The sequence below is a fragment of the Oncorhynchus clarkii genome, chromosome 4 (assembly GCF_045791955.1).
Source record: "Oncorhynchus clarkii lewisi isolate Uvic-CL-2024 chromosome 4, UVic_Ocla_1.0, whole genome shotgun sequence".
Classification (NCBI taxonomy): Eukaryota; Metazoa; Chordata; class Actinopteri; order Salmoniformes; family Salmonidae; genus Oncorhynchus; species Oncorhynchus clarkii.
The window spans coordinates 20,423,543-20,435,906 of record NC_092150.1 but is presented as its reverse complement, the minus strand read 5'-3'; the positions used below and the strand labels follow the sequence as shown (position 1 = coordinate 20,435,906).

At 44.9% G+C, this 12,364-nt stretch overlaps 1 protein-coding gene across 1 annotated transcript in view; it reads right to left on the bottom strand.

Moving 5' to 3' along the window:
- The window catches only part of LOC139406573 (ral guanine nucleotide dissociation stimulator-like 1), a 407,527-nt gene that overhangs the window by 97,913 nt on the left and 297,250 nt on the right, over nucleotides 1-12,364 (bottom strand). The gene's annotated exons all lie outside the window — the stretch shown is intronic.

The following is a 12,364-nucleotide window of genomic DNA, read 5'->3' as shown; positions in this document are numbered from 1 at the left end:
TATTGTTTTGCACAGAGACGGTGCATTTTGGGTCCTTCCCTATGTTGATTTGAACCCTGTCCACCTCGCCGTCAGTGAGCATTCTCTCTTGCCAGGTGAGTGGCGTGGACAGTTTTATAAACCAGGGGTCGAGTGACGGCACTGGCGATAGAAAGGGGGGGGGGGGGGGGTACTGCCCCCTGACAGAACATGATTTTCAGATACCGGTATATCTACTTTTCTAAATTATATGTGGTAAAGATGTTGCATTGTAACTCTAAGATAAATAACGTAATGATACTTGACCATTTAATTCCCAGAGTAGGATGAAGTTTGCCTCTTTTTTTATAGATATGCCCACATCCTCGTTTTTTTTCTTGTGACCTATGTCAGTTACATTAAAACAGCTAAAACAATTTTTTTAATGACATATTCTGAAGTTGGAATGCATATAGGCAACATTACATTCAAATAACCAATCAAACATGTTAGACGCTACTAAAATATTTAAATACCGGGTGACTGTAAAAGGTTGTGATTGTGTTAAATTGACACAAGCACACACAGTCAGTTTAAGTGCTCCAATCACAAGTTATTATGTGAGTGATAAGTGAAGGACCAGGGAGCTCTCCCTCCCTCTCTGTTCTCTCCGTGTGTCTGAGTCGCTGTGGGTTTGCTCTGGACTGCAGTGTATATCTAGGCCAGAAACAACATGGACAGAGCTGCTCTATGGGATTCCAAACCCAACGCTCAATCCACCAATTGAAAAATAATAACAATCCATTAAAAACAAGCAATTTAGCTGTGAAAGCTTTTGGGGAAGAACATAAAAATATCCCTCTATTTCATTAGGATGTTTGGAAATTGATAATGAAACTTTCCTCAAAGCAGAGGGGAGGGTTATGTTTTGGGACATTGTAATAAGGAACAGCATATTGCACAACGTCGCCATACAGACAAGCTATTAAAACACTATCACATGATAGCACTCCTAATGGATTATTTTGTCAAATTGGGGGTGTTACATTAATAACCCAATAAAAGACACAGAAGATAATGTACCAAGACAAATATTTTGATATACGTTTTCAACATAAAAATTATCTTAAATAGCTTCAATGGCTTTATTTAAAAACATTTAAGGACATACATTTTGCCAGTGAAAATAATATTCTAAAGGTTTGTTAATCTGAGTGTGACCGTGTTAGTAGGTGTGTGTGCATGCGTGTGTGTGTGTGTGTGTGTGAGAGAGAGGGGGGACAGTCAGAGTGTGTGTGAACGAGGGGCAGCGAGACACTGTGTTCAAAGCAAAGGTTAAACCAACAGGGACCTCTCACAGGCTGATATGAAAGAAATGGTGTAATGAATCAAACAAAGTCATAAACCATAAACGCCCTCCCTTCTACACTTCTCCACTCCCCACTAATCATTCCCAACACAAAATCCCCCCCCCCCCCCCCCCCAGCACCCACCCCTCCCACAGCTCAGACTCACTAAGCCCAGCTAGCCACTCTCAGCCAGTGGCTAACAGCTTCAGACAGGCGTGGGAGCAGGGGTGAATCCAAGCAGGATCTGCCCCCAGAGCTGCCAGGTCAGGCAGGACAAACAGAGGCTATGGCCAGGAAACAGCCCCTCTGCCCTGGGGCCTACGGCCTCACTGTAATCCCAGTACCCTCCCACCTCCCAGTGCTCACACACACACACACACACACACACACGGACACACAGACACACACACACAAATATGCACGCGCACGCACACACACACACACACACACACACACACACACACACACACACACAATCTTATTTTCCCTAACCCTTAACCCTAACCCTAACCTTAACCCCTAAACCTAACCCTAAACCTAACCCCTAACCGTAATCCTAAACCTAACCCCTAAACTGTGTAAGATGCCGTCTTTCGGATGGGACATTAAATGAGTGTCCTGATTCTCTGTGATCACTAGAGATCCCATGGCACTTATCATAAGAGTAGGGGTGTTAACCACGGTGGCCTGGCTAAATTCCCAATCTGGCCCTCTTACCATCATGGCCACCTAATCATCCCCAGCATCCAAGTGGCTCATTCATCTCCCCTCCTCTCCCCAGTAACTATTCCCCAGGTCATTGCTGTAAATGAGAATGTGTTCTCAGTCAACTTACCTGGTAAAATAATGGTACAATTAAAAAATACAAGCTTAAAATAGCCCTTGTCCTCATGGGGATGTGAGAAATGTCCCCACAAGGGATAAATGTCCTTGTTTTAATATCCTTGTGGGTACATTTAGGGATTTCTGGTCCCCACAAGGATAGAAGAACAAGTCAAGACCACATACACAGTCTGCCCCTTCACCAACACATTGCACCAGTGCACTCCAGGCACTGTGAGGGAGCAACACATGTATGGTATATGCAACATGCAAGTGTTTATCTACATTTAATTATTCAATTGGTCACTAATTTACAATATGACACATTAACATGAATATTGATAGTTCTGTTAAGAAACCTCTGAGATGCTGTTTATAATTAAAGTACAGCTAAGAAGAATTCAAGGTGTCAGATATCTCCAAGCATGTCTGAATACCACTTTGAAGTTCTTACTACATCAACTCACATACTCCACAGAGACATTTAGAATTTTCACAGCTAGAAAGAGAATAATAATCTCTCCTCTGTTTCTCTCTCTGTGGGTACATGTTTAGCATCACCACATCTGTCTCTCTTTCTCTCTTTGGGAGAAAAAGAAGGAAAGAGGGAAAGAGGGAAAGAGAGAAAGAGAGAAAAAGGGAAAGAGAGAGTTGCTGAGTAAACACTTAGAACCCATTCATTCACGAAGTGGCTCCAGGGGTGGAGGGGGGGAAGCATGAGAAAAATAGGGGGAATGAAAGTGGGACAGAGAGAAAGAGAGAGAAACGCGCTAGAGAGAACTCTACCCTTTTCTTGCCCAAGCTAATCAAGTACGGGCCAGGGCTCCTGAAAACACAGGGATTATCAGAGTACTGGGGCTCTATTGGGCCGGCTAGGCCCTGCTCGCTCCTGCACTGCACGCCTCACTGCCCTGCTATAGCACCGCATATGGTTCTCACACACACACACACACACACACACACACACACACACACACACACACACACACACACACACACACACACACACACACACACACACACACACACACACACACACACACACACACACACACAACCTCTCACTCTAACACACATACATTGTGGAGATCAGACACCAAAATAACTGAATGTACAGAGTGCACACAGAGTCAGAAAGTGAGACAAAGGACTTGTTCTGTTACTCAACTTCACTGTTACTGCCTCAGCGCCAAGTCCAACGGCTAAAGAACTGGGTTATTTGGGGTCATAGGTAATATAGAAATCAAACAAATGCTAACAAAGATTATGAAACCTCTATGAAACCTATGATGTACTGAAATATAATTCCACTGTTAACTCTTTTTATAATGGCCACAGCAGCTCTCACTGGTTTATTCAGACTTTGTCCCCTAGGTCTCTGTCAGGTCAGGAAACCCTCTCTAACAGGTATGAGCAACACACCCTGCAGCGCTGCGCTCATGCCTCAGGAATGAACTACTGACACCAAAAAGGAGGTGACGTCCTGTTTTCAGATACGCAGAGCAGTTCAACAATCAGGTGACGAGGTGGAAGATGTTGAGACGCCAGGATTACTGAAGAACTGGCCAAGCCCTGTTGGCCATGTTTTACTTTATAATGCTTTTTGGGTCATTCTCACTCTCCCTTTCCTACCTATAAAGCCTAGCTAGTTAGCAAGCAATACAAGCAATACAAGCAATACAAGCAATAACAGATGATGTGTTTTAGTGTTGTCATTGTTTCCAATTCTGAGTGGAGCATATGTAGGCCTAATTGACTTACCAACCGTGGCCCCAGCTCTTCATTACTTATCCATTTACCTTATAACCCTTCATCCTCTCCTTATAACCCTTCATCCTCTCCTTATAACCCTTCATCCTCTCCTTATAACCCTTCATCCTCTCCTTATAACCCTTCATCCTCTCCTTATAACCCTTCATCCTCTCCTTTCATTTGGTCTGAACGGAAATACGGTTTCAATTGGCATAAAATTAAATAATGACTGTGTTTTTGTGGACTATATCAAAGCTAAATACACACCTTGTCGAGTGAACAGTTCTTTCCCAGTCAAATCAATCTACTGGCAGGATTGGAGAGCTAGTGATAGGCCCACCACTCACAGACAACATGTTCCCACCACTCACAGGCAACATGTTCCCACCACTCACAGGCAACATGCTCCCACCACTCACAGGCAACATGTTCCCACCACTCACAGGCAACATGCTCCCACCACTCACAGGCAACATGCTCCCACCACTCACAAGCAACATGCTCCCACCATCACAGGCAACATGCTCCAACCATCACAGGCAACATGTTCCCACCACTCACAGGCAACATGCTCCCACCATAACAGGCAACATGCTCCCACCACTCACAGGCAACATGCTCCCACCACTCACAAGCAACATGCTCCCACCATCACAGGCAACATGCTCCAACCATCACAGGCAACATGCTCCCACCATCCCAGGCAACATGCTCCCACCATAACAGGCAACATGCTCCCACCATCACAGGCAACATGCTCCCACCATCCCAGGCAACATGCTCCCACCATAACAGGCAACATGCTCCCACCATCCCAGGCAACATGCTCCCACCATAACAGGCAACATGCTCCCACCACTCACAGGCAACATGCTCCCACCATCCCAGGCAACATGCTCCCACCATAACAGGCAACATGCTCCCACCACTCACAGGCAACATGCTCCCACCATCCCAGGCAACATGCTCCCACCATAACAGGCAACATGCTCCCACCATCCCAGGCAACATGCTCCCACCATCCCAGGCAACATGCTCCCACCATAACAGGCAACATGCTCCCACCACTCACAGGCAACATGCTCCCACCATAACAGGCAACATGCTCCCACCATAACAGGCAACATGCTCCCACCATCCCAGGCAACATGCTCCCACCATAACAGGCAACATGCTCCCACCATCACAGGCAACATGCTCCCACCATCACAGGCAACATGCTCCCACCATCCCAGGCAACATGCTCCCACCATCACAGGCAACATGCTCCCACCATAACAGGCAACATGCTCCCACCACTCACAGGCAACATGCTCCCACCACTCACAGGCAACATGCTCCCACCATCACAGGCAACATGCTCCCACCATCACAGGCAACATGCTCCCACCATCCCAGGCAACATGCTCCCACCATCACAGGCAACATGCTCCCACCATAACAGGCAACATGCTCCCACCACTCACAGGCAACATGCTCCCACCACTCACAGGCAACATGCTCCCACCATAACAGGCAACATGCTCCCACCATAACAGGCAACATGCTCCCACATACCATCTTTGAAATATGCAGGTGGCAATAGCCGAAGTGCATGTTTGCAAAGTAAACCTGCTTACTTGGCCTACTTTGCAATTAAGTACTTAAGGCATACATTTGTTTGCACATTTTTTTGTTACATGTCACAAACCTCTACCGCAAAATTGTGTGCTGTTTACATTAGGCCATGAGCCAGACCCCCACATTTGGGCTGTCGGGCTCACCAATGTCTCATAATAATTTTATTCAAGGTCTTTGACCCTAGAGTTTGAAATGTGTGATAACAGTGCAGCAATGACAGCTTTCTCTGTGTTATCACTCGATTCTTTCATCCCTCCATCACATTTATCTTCCCATAAGGATTTTACCCCATGACAATGTCAGTATTCAACAAGTTATTGCTCACATATACCCTTCAATCATATATCATTGGAAAGCTTAGATTCACAACTATCCATCAGGCACCTTTTCGGAATGTTCAGGTCAACAGAAGTTTGAACGTTGACCTCTAGGTTACATATCAGAATGACCTGTATAAATTGCTTTGAAAAAGGAAACCCTGATTCATTTGTAACTATTTGTGCCATTGACATTAGAATGCTGGAAGCTTAGCCATAGAGTTCCATCTAGTAGTGCAGCTTTGTTTTGGAAATGGAACTTTGATGATACAGGCAGCACATTACAGACACACACAGCTAGAACAGGGTTTTAAAAAAGATTTGTAGATAGAGGAGCATCACAAGATCCAAGCATTAACCCCACAACCACCAACCAACTTAATGGACCAAATCCACATGACCATACCTGTATGAAATATAATTGTAGTATGCCCAATAATATCTTAACATGTTCATAGTGATGTAGAATACACAACCAAACAAGTATATAAATATGTTAAATTATTCACAGAATTGTGTTAAGAATGTGCCACAAAAAAACGGTCTGAATCAATGATTTTTGAATATGTTATGATCATTAATTGGAGATAATTTGTACTCTAGAGGTCAAATGTCAAAGTTCTGTTGACCTGAGCATTCCAAAAATGATATATGATTAAAGGGTATATGTGAGTGTTATGGAATAGGTTAGGTGGGTCAGGTGTTAGGAGAATGATTAGACACTACCACTACCATTTCTATACTCCATCCCCTGGGGGCAGCAGCAATCGGTTAGGATGATGTGCTCTGCCAGGAAGCCTTGATAATTACTCAGGTGTGGGCAATCAGGATGATTATCAGTCCGGGAGAGATAGGAGGCCAGAAGCTTCTCAGTCAGCCGTTGCTTGTTTCCTTGTGTTAGTTAAGCCTCTTTAGTTGGTCATGCCTTAGTTTCGTTTTTTGCATGTATTTATTTTGTCACCATTAATATAAAAATAATCTGCTTGGACTGGCAAACCATGAGGTCAAGATGGAGCTGACCCAGAACTCGGAATGTTTGCTGTCTCTTGGGTACAGATTCATATGTTAAATCAGGTTAACTAGGCCTAAGACCCCTAGACTTAGCGAGTGCAACAAAATCAGTAGGATAGTTATTCGTTTTATAACATGAGCATTGTCATGGGGTAAAATGAATGTGATGGAAGGATGAAAGAAAGAGTGATAACACAGAGAAAGCTGTCATTGCAGCACTGTTATCACACATTTTCCAACTCTAGGGTCATAGACCTTGAAGAAAATCATGATGAAACATTGTCACCCTAAGTGAGCATAACTGACCCCCCTGCATGGACAAAATGTTTAGCTGATCATCTGGCTCCACAATACTTCCGGTATTTTGCACCTGTGACACGCGCCGCTTAGTTATTGCACACCCAATAAGCGTTTGGAAAATTGGTCATTGTGACATTGTTATTCTTATGATTCCTTTTATCTGTGACAGGATGGACTCAAACGTTCAGTCATGAAGATCATCAATGTAATCAAGAAGTACATTTACTTAGGTCTGTATGAAAATAGACTGATTTTGTCAACATATTAGGTTTTTCCTAATGTAGTCTACCCAATAACTAATAATGATAATAATTTGATGGGTGTTTATATATGTCCTATTTCACATATGTACAAGTGTGTATTAATACACATGTGTGAATTGGAAATGTGTTTTTTGTATATCCCAACTCGGAGAGTGGGGTCACGGCCAGGGTCTGCCATTATCAACGGTGACCCTGGAACAATTAGGCTCAAGGGCACATCGACAAATCTGATTTGTCACCTTGTTGGCTCGGGGATTCAAACTATGGTCCCAACACTCTAACTGCTAGTTGTAGGCCTAATGTAGGCCTAGCTTATGTTATCACCCAAAGTTATTATTCATGTGAATAATGCATGTGCAAAATAACGTTTGTAAAAGTTTTTTAAATAGAAAGCCTCCCATGCATTTCAACAGCCTTTCATGTGAAGGTCATGGAATAGCCAAAAAATAGGGATCTGATCTAGATTTAGAGTTTTTGGGAGACTGAATGTCCTGCAGAGATGTTGTAGACATTCCCTGAATACTCACTGTTTAAAGTTGCTACTTCCATTGTTGGACTTATAAATTAATTATATATACCCATTGATTCTTGAAGAATATAACTTCTAAATGCCTCATGAGCTTAGTTCAACTGTCGTAACCCATCATAACCCCAAATTCTAAGCTTGTTTTGCTCCAATGTTAGTGAACAATGTAAATGTGAAGGGGTGGCAGGGTAGCCTAGTGGTTAGAGCGTTGGACTAGTAACCGGAAGGTTGTAAGTTCAAATCCCTGAGCTGACAAGGTACAAATCTGTCGTTCTGCCCCTGAACAGGCAGTTAACCCACTGTTCCTAGGCCGTCATTGAAAATAAGAATTTGTTCTTAACTCACTTGCCTAGTTAAATAAAGGTAACAAAAACATGGTTTAAACTATACTTTTGATTTAATAGCTCTGTATATGAATTTGATAGTGGTTACATTTCTCCCATCCCCCATCTTTTTACCCAAACAGAGGTGGGGTAATTGATTTGTTATTTTTACAATAAGGACACTAGCTTTAACTTGGCACACACCAGCAAAGAAGGCCTAATAACTTAATGCTCTGAGCTCCTGTCTGACAGGGTGGGTCTCGTAGGCCTACCTGCTATTCATAGGGCCACCAAGGAGAAAGACAAACAAGAGGATCATACTGCATCAGAGGGTTTCTGGGGGAAGAAGAAGAACAGGTTGTTTAGATCTTACAATAAGATTTTCTCCTTTTCTGTGAGATGAAAACTCCCCGAATGTTTCTACAAGCTGTGATGGAGCTAAATAAGTCTGTGTGGAGCATTCCTGGGGGGCTATGTGGCCCAGACTGGAGGAGGGTGAGTAGCGGCTTTTGGCAGGAGTGGAGGGGATGAGGTTTGGATCGGGTGTCTGGGTAGTCTTTGTGGGTGTGTGCGTGTGCATGTGTAGAGATGGGGAGGGGTTGTCGACTGAAGATCTATGAAAGCAGCCTAATCTACCTTTCAAATGTCAGAACACAAGGTTCTGAAGATGGGAGTTATTCCCCCCATTTTATCAAGAAATATTGTTCTGCGGAACTAAATTAGGTATCAGTGAGGTGACGCAGGCAGACACTACGTTAGACGTCAGAGTTTCAGAGGACAGAGGGGTGAGAGAGAATCACGCTCTGTGAGAGGGGACAAGGAGATCCTTTCAAAGTCTCCTCACCATCTCTTTTCATAGTGCTAGCTGTCAACAGGTACTTCTCATTCGCTCCCTCTCTCTTCAACGCACTAGACTGAATTCCACTCTGTTCTCCACTGAAAAGGGGGTAACAACTAAGAGTTGTTCTATCATAACATCCAATATTTCATGCATACCAAAGCATCTCAACCTGTCAACATATCCAAAGCATCTCAACACAAATGAAATCATTATATTGCATGGTTAACACTACAGTACAGATGTAGGAGCTTAATTTGAGCCAGTTTACTATCACAGGAAAATAATCCTCCAGCAACAGGAAATATGAATTATTATGTGGATTATAACTAATGGACATTTTTGTAGCAGTTGACAGGTTTTTCGTAAAGGAAAATCAAGTCTGAAATGTCAAAGTGGAAATTACAAACTTTTTTAAACCTCAAACACGATACACATTTTATCTTTCCAGCATTGCAGGAAAGTTGTCCTGCAACAGGATGATCAAATTAAGACCCTATATCTGTATATGGCAGTGCATCATACAAAAAGCATACAGAAAGTTGTCTCCTGTTATTGCTACAGTATATTCTGCATGCAAATATATGTATTAAATCAAAGGCCTAATTGATTGAATGAGTGCTAATCTAGCCTACTGTTATCACCCTAGACATCAGCAGCAGCACTAGCTGTTCACCTCAAAGCACCTTTTGGCCCTGGCATTACCTGGTGATGACAAACAGACAGACAGACAGACAGACAGACAGTCCACCGGCAGACACCCAGCAGCCCTGATCCTTTATTCCCCAGAGAGAGCAAAGAGCAGTGATAAAACACGCCCTTTACACACACAGACTCAGACAGACAAGATAGGGAGAGCTACACACACAGACTCAGACAGACAAGATAGGGAGAGCTACACACACAGACTCAGACAGACAAGATAGGGAGAGCTACACACACAGACTCAGACAGGCAAGATAGGGAGAGCTACACACACAGACTCAGACAGACAAGATAGGGAGAGCTACACACACAGACTCAGACAGACAAGATAGGGAGAGCTACACACACAGACTCAGACAGGCAAGATAGGGAGAGCTACACACAGACTCAGACAGACAAGATAGGGAGAGCTACACACAGACTCAGACAGACAAGATAGGGAGAGCTACACACACAGACTCAGACAGGCAAGATAGGGAGAGCTACACACACAGACTCAGACAGACAAGATAGGGAGAGCTACACACACAGACTCAGACAGACAAGATAGGGAGAGCTACACACACGTACATACAGCAATCACAATGTCCCATCTCAGCCTACACATTTATGCTTGTGCAAACGCACACAGGGTCACCCCACATGAGCAAGGAGAGGAGCGCACAAGCACGTGTGTGCTCGCAAACACACAGACAGACACACGCACACACACACATACACACACTGAGGGCTCCAGTCCCAGAGTTCAACCTTTATCTCCATGAAACTTCATTAAAGCAGAAAGGTCAGTAGCAAACAAGTTTCACAGGTAGGCAGGCTAGGTGATTACACTCTGTACACCCCACCTCCCTAGTACACAGACAGGCTAGGTGATTACACTCTGTACACCCCACCTCCCTAGTACACAGACAGGCTAGGTGATTACACTCTGTACACCCCACCTCCCTAGTACACAGACAGGCTAGGTGATTACACTCTGTACACCCCACCTCCCTAGTACACAGGCAGGCTAGGTGATTACACTCTGTACACCCCACCTCCCTAGTACACAGGCAGGCTAGGTGATTACACTCTGTACACCCCACCTCCCTAGTACACAGGCAGGCTAGGTGATTACACTCTGTACACCCCACCTCCCTAGTACACAGACAGGCTAGGTGATTACACTCTGTACACCCCACCTCCCTAGTACACAGGCAGGCTAGGTGATTACACTCTGTACACCCCACCTCCCTAGTACACAGACAGGCTAGGTGATTACACTCTGTACACCCCACCTCCCTAGTACACAGACAGGCTAGGTGATTACACTCTGTACACCCCACCTCCCTAGTACACAGACAGGCTAGGTGATTACACTCTGTACACCCCACCTCCCTAGTACACAGACAGGCTAGGTGATTACACTCTGTACACCCCACCTCCCTAGTACACAGACAGGCTAGGTGATTACACTCTGTACACCCCACCTCCCTAGTACACAGGCAGGCTAGGTTATTACACTCTGTACACCCCACCTCCCTAGTACACAGACAGGCTAGGTGATTACACTCTGTACACCCCACCTCCCTAGTACACAGACAGGCTAGGTGATTACACTCTGTACACCCCACCTCCCTAGTACACAGGCAGGCTAGGTTATTACACTCTGTACACCCCACCTCCCTAGTACACAGACAGGCTAGGTGATTACACTCTGTACACCCCACCTCCCTAGTACACAGACAGGCTAGGTGATTACACTCTGTACACCCCACCTCCCTAGTACACAGGCAGGCTAGGTGATTACACTCTGTACACCCCACCTCCCTAGTACACAGGCAGGCTAGGTGATTACACTCTGTACACCCCACCTCCCTAGTACACAGACAAGCTAGGTGATTACACTCTGTACACCCCACCTCCCTAGTACACAGACAGGCTAGGTGATTACACTCTGTACACCCCACCTCCCTAGTACACAGACAGGCTAGGTGATTACACTCTGTACACCCCACCTCCCTAGTACACAGACAGGCTAGGTGATTACACTCTGTACACCCCACCTCCCTAGTACACAGACAGGCTAGGTGATTACACTCTGTACACCCCACCTCCCTAGTACACAGACAGGCTAGGTGATTACACTCTGTACACCCCACCTCCCTAGTACACAGGCAGGCTAGGTGATTACACTCTGTACACCCCACCTCCCTAGTACACAGACAGGCTAGGTGATTACACTCTGTACACCCCACCTCCCTAGTACACAGACAGGCTAGGTGATTACACTCTGTACACCCCACCTCCCTAGTACACAGGTACTATCTACAGACCTATTACAGTTTTTTTTTGTTGCTTTGATACTATTTTCACAACTCTTAGTACAAAACTCCAAACTTGTCACACTTGTAATGCGGCCAGTCTTTCATTTATAACCTGTCATTGTGCATTTGGGGCGACAGATACCCTAGTGGTTATGGGCGGCAGGTACCCTAGTGGTTATGGGCGGCAGGTACCCTAGTGGTTATGGGCGGCAAGTACCCTAGTGGTTATGGGCGGCAAGTACCCTAGTGGTTATGGGCGGCAAGTACCCTAGTG